This window comes from Macaca fascicularis, chromosome 15 (assembly GCF_037993035.2).
Source record: "Macaca fascicularis isolate 582-1 chromosome 15, T2T-MFA8v1.1".
In the NCBI taxonomy this organism is placed as follows: Eukaryota; Metazoa; Chordata; class Mammalia; order Primates; family Cercopithecidae; genus Macaca; species Macaca fascicularis.
Window position 1 is genome coordinate 67,187,569 of NC_088389.1, and position 16,512 is coordinate 67,204,080.

General features: G+C 36.1%; 1 long non-coding RNA gene across 3 annotated transcripts in view; it reads right to left on the minus strand.

Moving 5' to 3' along the window:
* Positions 1-15,945, minus strand: part of LOC102143967 (uncharacterized) — a 365,500-nt gene extending 349,555 nt beyond the window's left edge. For all 3 annotated transcript variants that reach the window (XR_010581545.1, XR_010581546.1, XR_010581544.1), the window contains exon 1: positions 15,711-15,945. This is a non-coding gene — a long non-coding RNA (uncharacterized lncRNA). The remainder of the gene's footprint in view (positions 1-15,710) is intronic.
* Positions 15,946-16,512: the final 567 nt, after the last annotated feature.

Below are 16,512 nucleotides of genomic sequence, written 5' to 3' on the forward strand. Positions count from 1 at the left end.
GAGATTAGAAAACTCTACAAAGAAAACTACAAAACACTGATGAAAGAAACTGAGAAGGCCACAAACAATTGGAAAGACATCTCACGCTCAAGGATTGAAAGACTTAATATAGTTAACATGACAACTATATCCAAAGCAATCTACATATTTAACGCAATCTCTATCAAAATATGAATGTCATTTTTCACAGAAATAAAATTCTAAAATTTATATGAAACCAAAAAGTAGCCTGAATAGCCAATGCAATGCTGAGTAAAAAGAACAAAACTAGAGCCATCACATTACCTTACTTCAAAATTTATTACAAGGCCATAGTAATGAAATAGCATGGTATTGGTATAAAAACAGCAACACAGATTCAATGAAACAGAAAATACAACCCAGAAATAAATCTACATACTTCCAGCCAACTGAATTTAAATAAAGGCACCAATAACATACATTGGGGAAAGAACATCCTCTTCAATAGCGTTGTTCGGAAAATTGGATATCCATATGCGGAGGAATGAAACTGTACCCATCTCTCACTATATACAAAAATCAACTCAAGATAAATTAAAGACTTAAATATAAGACCTGATGCTATAAAACCACTAGATCAGTACATTCGTCCAGGTAAATATTTTATGGCTAAGACCTCAAAAACATAGGCAACAAAAACAGAAGAGACAAATAGGACTATATTACACTAAAAAGCTTCTTCACAGTGAAGGAAACAATTGACAGAGTGAAGACACAATCTATTGAATGAGAGAAAATATTTGCAAATCATTCATTTGACAAGGGACTAATATTTAGTATATACAAGGAACTCAAACAACTGAACAATAAAAAACCAATAATCCCATTAAAAGTGGATAAAGGACATAAATACACATTTCTCAAGAGAAGACATACACACAGCCAACAGGCATATAAAAATGCTCAACATTACTAATCATCAGGAAAATGAAAATCAAAATGAGATATCTTACCCCTGTGGAAATGGCTATTACTAAAAAGACAAAAAAATAACAAATGCTAGTCAGAATGCAGAGAATAGTGAACTCAAATACAGTGGTGTTGGGAATGCAAATTATACAACTACTGTGATAAACAGTACGGAGATTTCTGGAAAAAAAAACACACACACACACACAAAAATAGAGCTACCATACGATCTAGTAATCCCACTGCTACTGGGTATTTACCCTCCAAAAAGTAATCAATATATCACATGAATTCCTGCAGCCCCATGTTTATTTTGAACTGTTCCCCATAGCCAAGATATGGAATCAATCTAGGTGTCCATGAAGAGACTGATAAAGAAAATGTATGTAAACACAATGGAATACTATTCAGATATAAAAATGAATGAAATTCTGTCATTCATAACATTATGGATGGAACTAGAGGACATTATTGTCAAGTAAAGTATACCAGGAACAGAAAGCTAAACACATATTCTCACTCATAGGTAGAAACTTAAAGAAAAGCTGATATAGAAGTGAAAAGTAGAATAGAAGACACTACAGGTTGGGAAGGAAGGGGAAGGGTAAAATACATAGGGATTTGTTAAAGGACACAAAATGACAGCTAAATGGAAGGAATAAGTTCTAGTGTTCTAAACCACTATAGATTGAATATAGTTAACAATAATACAAGGTTTACGATAGCTAGAAGGAAGATACTGAATCTTCTCAATACAAAGAAATAAATGTTTCTCAACACAAATAAATAAATGATGTGCTCATTACCCTAATCTGATTACTGCACATTATATGTATTGAAATACTGTGTACCCCATGAATATGTACTATTATTATGTCAATTAACATATATTTCAAAAAATATCACAAAAACATAATAGGATTATTTTTCACATTAAATTAAACCAATAAAACTGACTGAAGAACAATCAACATTTTACAATATTCAACTTTACTATTCAGGAACATGGTATGTTTTCCTACAGAGTTTAAGTAACAGACATAAAAGATGGCTTGAATAATTAATTTTCTTTATCTGGATTATCCACATTTCTTGTTAACATTATTTATATATGTCTTATAATTTTTACGTTTTTATAAATGAAATTTTGGTTACATGTTATAAACTTTTTTCTAGGACATAGAAAAGTTATTGATTCCTACATGTCTTACAGATTTCATTCAGAGTCCATTCTTGTATTAAGTATACTTGGTTTTTGTCTCAAGTTTTTGATATATAATCATGACAGTTGCTGAGTGATGAAATTGTATAATTTGTCCAGTATTTGTGATTTATGATTTTATTCACTATTAGCCAATGTTTCTCTTGTTTTCCTATTTGACTTGGTGATATTGCAAAATATATATATATATATATATATATATATATATTTTTTTTTTTTTTTTTTTTTTTTTTTTTGAGACGGAGTCTCGCTCTGCCGCCCAGGCTGGAGTGCAGTGGCCGGATCTCAGCTCACTGCAAGCTCCGCCTCCCGGGTTCACGCCATTCTCCGGCCTCAGCCTCCCGCGTAGCTGGGATTACAGGCGCCCGCCACCTCGCCCGGCTAGTTTTTTGTATTTTTTAGTAGAGACGGGGTTTCACCGTGTCAGCCAGGATGGTCTCGATCTCCTGACCTCGTGATCCGCCCGTCTCGGCCTCCCAAAGTGCTGGGATTACAGGCTTGAGCCACCGCGCCCGGCCTTGCAAAATATTTTTATAAATTTCCTAAATTTAAAACATCCTCTCATCACTAAGATAAGCTCTACTTGATTATGGTAGATTGGTCTTTTAATATGATGTTATAATGTATTTTCTGGTACTTCATTTACATACTTGCTTCTAAATTCTTAAAAGAATTTTGTCTTTTTTTTACTTGCACTGATTGTCATATTTTGACTTCAAGGTTTTTCTAACTTCAGAAAATAAATTGAATAGTCTTTCATCTTTTCCTGTGCTCCAAAGAAAATTATACAGAATTAAAATCGCCTGTTTTTGAAAATATGAAATATTGTTTTTAAAACTATCAAAGGATCTTTGGTGCCAATTTATTGAAATGATTATTTTATACTGATTTTAAGATATATGGACATGTAGGAGATAGAGGTATATAGCTGTATATAAATTCAGGAAGGAAATTTGGTTTATTGTAATATTTAAAAATATTAATTTTAGGTGAAGCCATTTGGGTGGTTTTTTAATTGTTCTTTTTTATTTCTCTATGCTATTCTTTCTAAATTATCTATAATTAACATATTATATCTATAAAAAATGCTAAAACATATTAATGAAGGATATAAATTCCCACATTACATAATTCAGAAGTGCTGTAAGAGCCTTCAAAATATCAGTTTGCACCAGTTCTCAATTTCATGTAATATTTAAATATATTTATCTAAAATCAAGGGACTAAATTTATTCTGCAGAACTTGGCACACAGAGTTTCTTTATACAGAGTCAATAACCGAGAAAAACTCCCCTAAAAGCCTCATTACATAAAAATAATTCATTCTAAACATGATGAATATTGTTATAGTGCCAATATTAGAATAGCCTTATAAAATTCCATCTGTTTCTTATATATAAATCATGAGTCTGAGAAACATAGACTTGTAATACATGAAGATTGAAATGGATGGATCTTTTTAACGGAGAATCTTTAAAGCATAAGAGTCAATAGAAAGCATTTTTTTCATAAAATAATTCCTCAGAAGACAAGAAGATACCTTAGATGCATGTTCTTAATGTATTTCATTTTACAAATTGTTTTAAAGATTAATTGCAATCCTAATCAAAATCCAAATTTATATGAAGATGTAAAAGGTTAAAAAAGCTTAGTCGAGGTGTGAGAGCTTTTCCTACAATTTTCAAGATTTATTATAAAGTCCCAGTAATTAAGACAGTGCAGAGCTAGACACAACAGAATAAAGGGACTAGAAATAGATCCTGATTACATGCATACTCATTATATACAAAGGTATTCAATAAGTGATACTGGACAATAAGACCTCTATATAGAGAAAATGGCATTAGACATCATACAATACACAAAAACCAATGAATACATGTAGACCTAAATGGAAAAGGCAAACTACAAGGCTTTTAGAAGATTATATAGAATATCCTTAACTAGGGGATAAAAAGCTATCATACACAGGACCAAAATGTCTGTATATTAAGGAAAATGATAAATCCAACTATACTAAATCACAGAAGATACCACAAAGAGATACAAGCCAAAGAATGAGGAAGAATATTTATATGTGATTAATAGAAAATTTGTGTAAAGAACATTTGCAAATCACTACTTTTAAAAAGCACAATAGAAATGTGCACAAAATTTTATTTTTTGCTTAAAAAATTTTTTTTTGGCTAGATAGAATTTTTTCTTTATTTTCTTCCCAACTTTTAGGTTCAGGAGTACATGTGCAGGTTTGTTATATAGGTAAATTGCATGTCACAGGAGTTTGGTGTACAGGTTATTTCATTACTCAGGTAATAAGCACAGTACCCAATAGTTTTAAAAATCCTCACCCTCCTCCCACCTTCCATCCTCAGGTAGGACCCAGTGTCTAATGTCCCCTTTTTCACATCCCTGTGTACTTATGTTTAGCTACCACTTATTTTTTTTTTAAATTTATTTATTATTATTATACTTTAAGTTCTAGGGTAACTTATAAGGGAGAACATGCGGTTATTTGGTTTTCTGTTCCTGTATTAATATGCTTAGGACAATGCACTCCAACTCCACCCATTTTGCTGCAAAGGATATAATTTTGTTCTTTTTATGGCTGCATAGTATTCCATAAAGTATATGTACTACATTTTCTTTATCTAGTCCATCACTGATGGGCATCTAGGTTGATTCCATGTCTTTGCTATTTTGAATAGTGCTGCAATAAACATATGCCTGCATGTGTCTTTCTGGCAGAATGATTTATATTCTGTGGGATACATACCCAGTAATGGGACTGCTGGGTCAAATGGTTGCTCTGTTTTTAAGTTCTTTGAGAAATCTCCAAACTGCTTTTTACAGTAGCTGAACTAATTTACATTCCCACCAACAGTGTATAAGCATTACCTTTTTTGTGTGACCTTGCTAGTGTCTGTTACTTTTAAATTTTTAATAATTGTTATTCTTACTGGTATAAGATGGTATCTCACTGTGGTTTTGATTTGCATGTTTCTAATGATTAGTGATGTTGAATATTTTTTTTCATATGCTTGTTAGCCATGTGTGTGTGTCTTCTTTTAAGAGATGTCTGTTTATGCCCTTTGACCTTTTTAAAATAGGGTTGTTTTTTGCCTGTTAATTTGTTTGAGTTCCTTATAGATTCTGGACATTAGACCTTTGTCAAATGCATATTTTGTGAATATTTTCTCCCATTCTGTAGGTTGTTGGTTAACTCTTGATAGTTTCTCTTGGTCTGCAGAAGCTCTTTAGTTAAATCAAGTCTCGTTTGTCAATTTTTGTTTTTGTTGCAATTGCATTTAGAATCTTCATAATATTTGCAAGAGCCTATGCCCAGAATGGTATTTATTAGGTTTTCTTCTAGAATTTATATAGTTTTCTATTTTAAATGTCAATATTTAGTCTATCTTGAGTTGACTTTTGTCTATAATGAAAGGAAGAGGTCCAGTTTCAATCTTCTGCATATGGCTAGCCAGTTATCTCAGCACCATTTATTGAATAAGGAGTTCTTTACCCATTGCTTTTTGGTGACTTTGTCAAAGATCAGATGTTTTTAGGTGTGTGGCTTTATTTATGGGGTCTCTATTTTGTTGCATTGATCTGTGTGTCTGTTTTTGTACCCCATGCTGTTTTGGTTTCTGTGAGGCCTTCATTCTTTTTGCTTAGGATTGCTTTGAATTTGGATTTTCAGGGTCTTTTTCGGTTCCATATAAATTTTAGAATTTTTTTCTAATTCTGTTAAAAATGTCATTGGTAGTTTTATAGGAATAGCATTGAGTCTGTAATAGGTCTGAGTAGTATGGTCATTTTAACAGTATTGATTCTTCCTATCCATAAGCATGGAATATTTTTTCATCTGTTTGTGTTCTCTCTGATTTATTTCAGCAGTGCTTTGTAATTCTCATTGTAGATATCTTTCACCTCCCTGGTTAGCTGTATTCCTAAGCATTTTATATTTTGTGGCTATTGCAATGGGATATGCATTCTTGATTTGGCATTTAGATTGGACATTGTTGGTAGATATAAATGCTATTGACTTTTGGTACATTGATTTTGTATCCTGAAACTTTGTTGAAGTTGTTTATCAGATCTAGAAGCTTTTGGGCAGAGTACCGGGTTTTCTAGGTATAATAAAATCATATTATCTGTGAAGATATGATATATCTGTGAAGAGATGTAGTGAAGAGATATAGTTTGATGTTCTCTGTTATTTGGATGCCTTTTATTCCTTTCTCTCACCTGATTGCTCTGGCTAGGACTTTCAGTACTGTGTTGAACAGGATTGATTAGAGTGAGCATTCTTGTCTTGTTCTGGTTCTCAAGGGGAATGTTTACAGCTTCTTCTCATTCAGTATTATGTTGCCTGTGGGTTTGTCACAGATGGCTCTTTTTTTTTTTTTTTTTTTTTTTTTTTTTTTGAGACGGAGTCTCGCTCTGTAGCCCAGGCTGGAGTGCAGTGGCCGGATCTCAGCTCACTGCAAGCTCCGCCTCCCGGGTTCACGCCATTCTCCGGCCTCAGCCTCCCGAATAGCTGGGACTACAGGCGCCCGCCACCTCGCCCGGCTAGTTTTTTTTTTTTTTTTTTTTTGTATTTCTTAGTAGAGACGGGGTTTCACCGTGTTATCCAGGATGGTCTCGATCTCCTGACCTCGTGATCCACCCGTCTCGGCCTCCCAAAGTGCTGGGATTACAGGCTTGAGCCACCGCGCCCGGCCGAGATAGCTCTTATTATATTGAGGTATATTCCTTCAATGCCTAGTTTGTTGAGGGTTTAAAACATGAAGGGCTATTGAAGATTTGAAAGTCTTCTCCATCTATTGAGATGATCACATAGTCTTTATTTTTAGCTTTGTTTATGTGAGGAATCACATTTATTGATTTGCCTGTGTTGAAGCAACCTTGCATCTCAGGGATAAAGGCTACTTGATCATGGTGGATTAGCTTTTTGGTGTACTGCTGGATTCGGTTTGCTATGATTTTGTTGAGGATTTTTGCATCTATGTTCATCAGGGATATTGGTCTAAAATATTCCCTTCTTGTGTCTCTGTCAGGTTTTGGTATCAGAATGACACTGGCCCCATATAATGAGTTAGGGAAGCGACCCTCCTCAATTTTTTGGAATAGTTTCAGCAGGACTGGTACCAGCTCTTCTTTATATGTTTGGTAGGATTCAGCTGTGAATTTGTCTGGTACAGGACTTTTTCTGGTTGGTAGCCTTTTTGTTACTGCTTCAATTTTGGAACTTGTTGTTGGTCTATTCTGGGTTTCAATTTCTTCCTTGCTCAATCTTGGGACATTGTATATTTCCAGGAATTTTTTCATTTCTTCTAGATTCTCTAATTTGTTTGCATGTAGGTCTTTAGTCTTTGAGAGGTTTTTTAATTTTATTTTTATGTGGCATTGATAATAATGTCCTCTTTGTCATTTCTGATTGTGTTTATTTGGATCTTCTCTTTTTTTTTTTCTTTTTTAGTCTAGCCAGCAGTCTATCAATTTTATTTATTTTTTCTTCATTCATTCAAAGAACTTACTTCTGCTTTTTTAGTCTATTTATTATTTATTTATTCTTTTAATTCTATTGAATTTATTCTTTCAAAGAACTTTTAGTTTCATCCATCTTTTGCCTGCCTTTTTGCATCTCGATTTCATTCAGATCAGCTATAATTTTGGTTATTTATTGTTTTCTACTAGTTTTGAGGCTGGTTTGCTCTTGTTTTTCTCCTTCCTCTAGGTGTGATGCTAGGTCTAACTTTTCCATGTTGGCGTTTAGCAAAACTTTATTCTTAACATTGCTTTAGCTGTGTCTCAGAGCTTCTGGTATTCTGTATCTTTGTTGTCATTAGTTTCAAAGAATTCCTTGCTATCTGCCTTAATTTTATTGTTTACCCAAAAGCATCAGGAGCAGGCTGTTTAATTTCCATGTAATCATATGGCTTTGAGAGAGTTTCTAAGAATTGATTTCTATTTTTATTGCACTGTGGTCTGACAGTGTGGTTGGCATGACTTCAGTTTTTTTGAGTTTGTCAGTAACTGTCTTATGGCCAATTGTGGGTTCAATTTCAGAGTATGTCCTATGTGTAGATGAGAGGAATGTACACTCTGTTGGACGTGGAGTGTACTGTTAGGTTCATTTGGTCAAGTGTTAAGTTCAGGTACCAAACATCTTTGAGAATTTTCTGCCTCAATGATCTGACACTGTCAGTGGGGTGTTGACATCTCCTACTATTATTCTGTGGTTATGTACGTCTCTTTGTAGGTCTCTAAGAACTTATTTTATAAATCGGGCTCCTCTAGTGTTGGGTGCACATATATTTAAGATAGTTAAATCTTGTTGAATTGAACTATTTATAATTATATAATGCCCTTCTTTGTCCTTTTTTCATTGTTATTGGTTTAAGGTTTGTTTGTTTAAAATTAGAATAGCAACCCCTTGCTCTTTGTGTTTTCTGTTTGTTTTATAGATCTGTCTCCATCCCTTTACTTTGAACCTATGGGTGTCCTTGCATATGAGATGGGTGTTTCGTAAACAGCATATGGTCTTGCTTCTTTATCAAACTTGCCATTCTGTGCCTTTTCTGTGGGGATATGTAGCTCATTTACGCTCAATTTTAATATTGATATATGCAGATTCGATCCTGTCATTATTTTGTTAGCTAGTTGTTATGAAGACTTGATTGGGTAGTTGCTTTGTAGTGCCAGTTATCTATGTAGTTAAGTGTGTTTTTATGGTGGCTTGTAATTGTCTTTTGTTTCCATGTTTGGCACTCTCATAAGGGCCTCTGGTAAGGCAGTCTGATGGTAATGAATTCCCTTAGCATTCACTTGCCTGAAAGGGTTTTATTTCTCCTTCACTTATGAAGCTTACTTTGACTGGATATAAAATTTTTGGTTGGAATTTCTCTTCTGTAAGAATGCTGAATATAGGCCCCCAATCTCTTCTGGCTTGTAGGGTTTCTGCTGAAATGTCTCCTATTAGCCTGATGGGGTTCCCTTTGTAGATGACCTGCTCCTTCTCTCTAACTGACTTTAATATTTTTTCTTACTTACTGACCTCAGAGAATCGGATGACTATATGTTTTGCAGATGGCCATCTTGTATAGTATCTCATACCTATTCTCAGCGTTTCCTGAATTTGAATGTTATCCTCTCTATTGAGATTGTGGAAAGATTCATGAACAATATTCTCAAACATGTTTTGCACATTGGCAGCTCTCTCCCCCTCTCTTTCAGGGACACCAATGAGTCATAGATTGTCCCTATATAATCCAATATTTCTTTGAGGTTTTGTTCATTATTTTTAATTCCTTTGTGTTTATTATCAGACTAAATTGATTTGTAAAATTGTTCCTCGAGCTCTGAGGTTCTTTCCTCAGCTTGGTCTACTCTGCTGTTAATACTTCCAATTGTATTATGAAGTTCTTGTAGTGAGTTTTTCAACTCTATCAGATCAGTTTCGTTCTTTTTCAAAATGGCTATTTAATTTTTCAGCTGTTGTATCATTGTACTGGATTCCTCAGATTCCTTGGATTGGGTTTCAACTTTCTCCTGAATCTCAATGATCTTTGTTCCTATCCAGAATTTGAATTCTATGCCTGTCATTTGACCATTTCAGCCTGGATAAGAACCATTGCAGGGGGAGTAGTGTGGATGTTTTGATATAAGAAGACACTATGGCTTTTTAAGTTCCCTGAGTTCTTGAACTGTTTCTCTTTCATCTGAGTGGGCTGATGGTCATTTGGTCTTTGAAATCGCTTTTCTTTGGATGTTTTTTTTTCTATTATTTAATTACCTTGAGGGTTTGACTGTGGTATAAGGTAGGTTGAATTGACTAGCTTTGTTTCTGGAAGATTCCAGAGGGCCAAGGCTTTGCTTGGCACTCATGAGCTGTGGATTCTAACAGTGGGGGCTGGTACCAAGCCTATGGGTTTGTTCCCTGGCCCCTCAAGGTTAAGCACCTGCTGAACTGTAGGGGCTGAGTATTCCTGGTCCACTGGCAACAACACTCCAATGGGGAGTGCAAGCTAACATGCTTCACTGGGGCAGTGGCACAGGGTCTGAGCTCATATGCACATGCCAGTAGTGGCAGTGGCATGGCAGGGTGCACATGTGTCAGTGGGCATGTGGTTCCAAAGGGAGACGGGGTGGCAGTGGAGTACATGTGTGTCAATGGTGGTGGTGGAGGGGTGGTGTGTTTTACTTGCACACATGACAGCAATGCAGTGCACAAGGGCTGCAGATGAGTGCGTGACAACAAAATGGTGGGGGGAGGCTACGGGTGGGTGGTTGTGCATTGACAGGGTTCCTTCTGATGGAGTTCTATGATGGTCATGTGCAGTCTGCCAGTGAAGTAGCCTTGTTGTTGGCTGCTAGGAAGCACCTTGTTGGGCACCTGAGGCTACAAGTGGGTGTGGCCAGGCAGGGACTCCATGAGAGCCTGGAAGACAGAATGGAGTTCAGATCAGACTGGCTTCATCTCACAGGCAAGAGAGCCCAACTCCATCCAGGTCCAACCATCAACAAAGGCCAAAACCACCTAGAAGAGTGTGGCAGGCCTTTGGGGATGGCTATTCCAGCTCATGCTCCACTGCAGCCATTCCCATGCCACACCCTTTGGGCTTTGCACAGGCTAAAGTCCTGTCCCTGCTACCTCTCCAAACTGCTTTCCCTTTCAGCTTGTGTCCGTGGGGGTTGTTAGGTCTCCTGCAGCTAGGATTCTGGAGATCTTTGGCAGTATAATATAATATGCTCTCTCCTTACTCATTTAACTCACCTCTTCACCAGGAACCACTGAGGTCCAGGAATGAGTCCCAGTACACAGTAGCCCTGTGCATGTTTCCCAGCTGCCTTACTCTTCAGCCCAGGATCTGTATCCTCCCTCTGTTCGTTCTCAATGCCTTCCTTCTAAAGATATGCCTGGAGTATTCCAGGTTTTTTGATGGTCTAGTATATCAGTGGGAGACACTCTTCCTAGCTGTGTACAATCAGCCATCTTGGCTCCTTCCTGGGCCAAATAATTGAATGGGGATTTAACAAAAGAGGAAATCCAAATAATTAATAAATGTAGGTAAAAATACTGAATCCCAATAGTAAGTCAAATTTAAAATCACAACCACCATATTGCCAAACAATAAAAAATGTCTGTCAATACTAGGTGTTGACGAATTTGCAGAGCAACAGAAATTTCCATACCCTACTACATAACAGGCAAATTGGAATACAACTTTGGAAAGCAACATAACATTCTCTAGTAAGTTTAATGACAGGCATATCTCATAACTGATCAATTTCAGATCTGAGAGTATGCCCTGAAGAAATATATGCCCATATGCCAGGAAACATGTACAAAGATGTTCATAACAGTATTATTTGAAATAAACTAAAAACAGAAAAAAAAAGTAAAAAATATCCACAATAAACTGGATAGCTTACTTGTAGACTTTCCATACAATGTCCTTTATACGACAAAAGTGAATGTACTAGGGCCACATATAATAATAACAATGCAAATAAATTTTACAAACAAAATGTGGAATAAAAGAATTCAGTCAGAATGCATACATTTATATAAAGTTTAAAATGATGAAAAACTAAGCTATATCATTTGATGACACTCTTATAAGTTAAAACCATAAACAAATAGAAGAAAGTTATTTTCAAAAGTTACCATACTGGTTATGGCCTTGGGAGAGTGAAAAGACCATGAGGGGAAGATATACCTGGAGAGCCTCAGGAGTACAGAAAACATTCCGTCTTGTGACTTGTCTAATGGTTACAGAGGCACTCACTTAATATTTATCATTTAGGATACAGGTACTCTTCTGAATGTGTGTATCTATATCATAAAAAATTTAAAATATTTACATTGTTTATTAATTCCTGGAACAGTTTAAATCCCATGGGAAGTAACTATTCCCTGAAGATATGACAAATCCATTCATGCAACTCTCTGAACTTAGATGTTCTTATAAAACTAATTATTTGATAAAGTCTTTTTAAATTTTATTCTCTCATTAATTCATCTGCTCAGGTGTATATTTCTAAAATGATTATTTGCATTTTCCAAGAAAGTTATCCTTTGGGAAGATTTTTCCATTGTATTACCATAAAGTTGTCCAGTAAAATCATATATTTTAGGTTATATATTGTGTGTAGGTGATTGCTGTTTTTTTGCCATTCCTCAATATTATGACTTAAATGTCTAGTTACATATCTAACATTCTGTTTGTGGGAATTTCCAGCTTGTACTACCAGGTACATATTTTCACTTAATTGTCTTCATTTATGTATGCTTTGCCAGATACTTCATTCACACTATGGTAATGTCTGAGACTGTCCATTTCCTTATATCCAATATTAAATCTTAATATTACCATACTTTTAAATTTTGCCAGTTTGATGGATAAAAAACAAATTCTCATTTTATAATTTGCATTCTTCTGATTATCAGCAAGCCTGAACATATTTTTTCATTACTTATTGTCCCTTTCCATTATTTACATTTCCACTCACATGAATTTGTTTTCTATTTTCTTTTCCCAATTATACTTCTTCAAGTTGCTTCCTTTACAATGAATTTACAGTTGGTGTATAGAACTGCTAACCCTTTGTCTACATACATGTCAAAAAATTTCCCCATTATATCAGCTCCTTTTTTCTTAACAATCATGTTCAATGTCTTTTGCCATGGAAGAATATTTATTTTTACACAATATTCCTTTTTTTCATTTAAGACTTTTGGATTTTATTCCCTCCATAAGAAATTTTCACTCACCTTAATGTATGAAAATATTATTTTCTAAATTATATATATTTAATGTTTTCTATAATTATAGATTACATTCATAATTGTATATGTAATCATATATAATTGTATATAATTATATATATAATACAAAAAATTACCTGGAATTTACTTCTTTATATGTTGTAAAGGAGAGCCTATTCTTTTTAAATCAACAAATATTTTTCTTTATTTGACTTTTCCATGACTGTCTTTGTATACATGTACCCTTTCTTTTGCTGATTGTACTAGATGAGGTATAATGAAGCATTTCAAAGTATGGTGTTTGAAGATGTTTTGGCCCTGCCTATTGTTAGGTATATGAGTGGGAGCAAATAACTATATGAATTCTCTGTTTTCCACTTCATCAGCCTTACTTTATCTCCAATAATACTTTGTTCTACTTTAATTGAACATCTAGATAATTCCTCTTTTTTGCTAATATTAATGTATTTAATGGTGTACTTTTTCATAGATTTTTGCTTTTACTAGAACCACAGATTTTGTTGTGTACTATTATCCTTATCCTAATGCCAAGAATTGCCATTTTGATTTCTTTTAGAACAAAAAGTTATATAGGATATTGATTCAAAATATATAAATGATTGAATATTTTTACATTTCATAAGTAGTTACTTATTGCATAAACCTCAGTATTTAAAACCTGCTCTGAAGTAATTACTGAGGAGTTCTCTCTTCTCTGATACACAATCAATTTTTATAAGTGATCCATGGGCACTAGAAAAGAAGTTACTTTCCAAATCTTTTTGCAATTTATAATATTTAATGCAGTTTATTCACTAGATTTATATGTATCATCTACATTCTCCCTAGCCATTTTATTATAATTTATCCTCCAAAGTGTTAGAAATGTATATTGAATCTTCTGATTACTACTGTTGAAAATAAACGTATGTTGTCTTATTTATACTGTTCTTGCCATTATAACCTATAGATACTTTATAGCCAAAAGAACATTTCTTTCTGGTTATGAAAATTCTCTAGGCTAAAGAGAGAGAGCAGAAATGTTTATTTATATTGGAAAAATTGCCAGCATGGGCTAGGAGGGTGAGTTTCAAACTTTCCTATGTCTAAATAGAATAGCCGTAGTTAACATACACAACTTGGTAGAATTAAGCGTGATGAGGTTGTGTGTTATACTGGACAGTATTCATCTGAAAATTTAAACCTGTTTAAGTAAAACAACAACAACAAAAAACTGATCTAAGGAAATAATCTGTAGAAAAAGATGAGATAGATAACCCTGGTATAAATAGTTCCAGCCTCCAAAAGCTGTCAGCAGTCTCTTTCTTGCTGTTTATTTATCTGTGCTTCCTCTGTGTTCTCTCACATGGAATAACCTCAGGAGTATAGAATCAATGCTTATATATTTTCAAACTCACCCAGAAATGGTGGGTGGGGAAATTCTCCTCCATTCACTTCAATCAGAAAAATTTCAGTGAAGTGTTTTGATTGATTTGTTGGCATTTGAACCCATCAAAAAAGCAAGGGCGGTAGTCATTCCCATGAATGCTCAGATCTCAGGCACAGGTCTGCCTCTATGGCTTAGGGGATGGGGTGCTGTCACTGGCCACACTCATGGAGTTAGATGACCCTAGAAGACGACGGTAAAGTTGTGCAAGGAAGAAAAAAAGTATTGTCTTGCCAAAGGGAAAGGGGAAGAGGCACTAAGGATAGTTTAATTCAGATGTGGGAAGAGGATGTAGAAGAAGCAGCAAACATTTAAAACAGTCTGATGATGATGAGGCAGACCCACAAAACAGTGGAACTGTGAATGTTAGAAGGACATCATTCTTGAGGGCTCATAGGAAGCAGAATGCCTCACTCGTTCCCTTGAGTTGTCTATTACAAGGTCCTGAACTAGAGTAAAAGTGCCATCTAAACCCTGGGCCTTTTTTTTTTTTTTTTTTTGAGACGGAGTCTTGCTGTCGCCAAGCTGGAGTGCAATGGCGCGATCTCGGCTCACTGCAAGCTCCGCCTCCCGGGTTCAAGCGATTCTCCTGCCTCAGCCTCCCGAGTAGCTAGGACTACAGGCCCGTGTCACCAGGCCTGGTTAATTTTTATATTTTCAGTAGAGATGGGGTTTCACCATGTTGGCCAGGATGGTCTCAATCTCTGGACCTCGTGATCCACCCGCCTTGGACTCCCAAAGTGCTGGGATTACAGGCAGAGGCCAGCGCGCCTGGCCACCCTGGGCTTTCAAATGCTGTCTCAGACCAAAATATTATAATTTTACTATGTCTTACCCCACAGTAGGACAACCAAAACTTTGCCGAGAGTACAAACAGTGATAGCTGCGGAGCCTGGCCTAGTAAAATGTCTTCCAAAAGGAAAAAATAAGGTTAACTGCTGACAGGGTAGAGAAGAGGGGAAAAAAAAAAGGTTTAAAAATGCCTAGAGAAGAACCTCTTATTCTTATAGAACTGTTTCCTCTACCAGGAGAAAAGCTTAATCACTGTCTGATGGAGTAAAACCCGTTGGCTGGGGAAGGGGAAGCCTCAGGAGATGTGGTGGAAAACGCCAGCCCGCCAGCTGTGTGGGACCCTTGGGCCCTAAGTCCCAGCCATGGCAAGGATGGAAGGGTGGAGGGGAGCCGCTGCTCACCGATCTGACTCGAAAAAGGAAGGAAAAGGCCACGAAAAGACCTTGGAGTAACAGGGGGTGGGGGATGGTTTCCCCCACCCTCACAAGTCCCAGGAAGAAAAGGCTTAGAAACCACAGTGAGAGTGTTTGAGTCTCCATTTCACTCACCGCTTCTCAAGTCCCCACGTTGCGCGCCAAAATTGTTGCAGGGCTTTTCCTTAGTTCAGCTAAAGACGGAGTTCTTTGTCCCACGGCCACAAAATTTCAGGCTCGCAGACAATTTGAATGATGAGTAAGACACGGTTTTATTGGGTGGAAAGAAAGAAAAGCGGGAAACTGACACTCACTAGGTCAGAGTCCCTGCTAGGCCGCTTTGCCTGGCGGTTTGAATCCCAGGTTCCACACAGGAAGAGGAGGAGCCAGGCTCTTCTCCGCGGCAAAGGGCAGGAACTTCCCAAAGCTGCCCCCAGTACTCAGGCCGGCTGGAGTTTTCCCGGGCGCCCGCTGGTACGTACCTGGCTGCCTCATACTCAGAAATTAAATGCCTTATCCATCTTAACTAAACACTTATTATACACTGTGGCTGTAACTTTTGCAGTTTGAGGTGTGACAGCAAAACTAGCACACATTTCTTTCTTTTTCACAATTTTATAGAAAGTTCATTCTTCTTTTAGATCTTAGAAACCTCAGCAAATGATTTTGTTTTCTTTGCTTACTAAGAACTTTCACCTTTTTACTTAAAAGCAGGCCTTTACAGCTTCTCTTTGGCATGTCTGAATTGCCATAATCACTACTCTTTTGCTTCAGGGCCATTATTAACTAAAATAAGAGTTACTTGAAGACAAGCAATGTGATACCATGACCGATGATCTTGTATCCAAGATGGCTACTTAGTGACCAAAGTGCAGGCGGTGTATACAGCATGAATACGCTGAACAAAGGGATGATTCATGTCCTGGGTGAGGTGGAG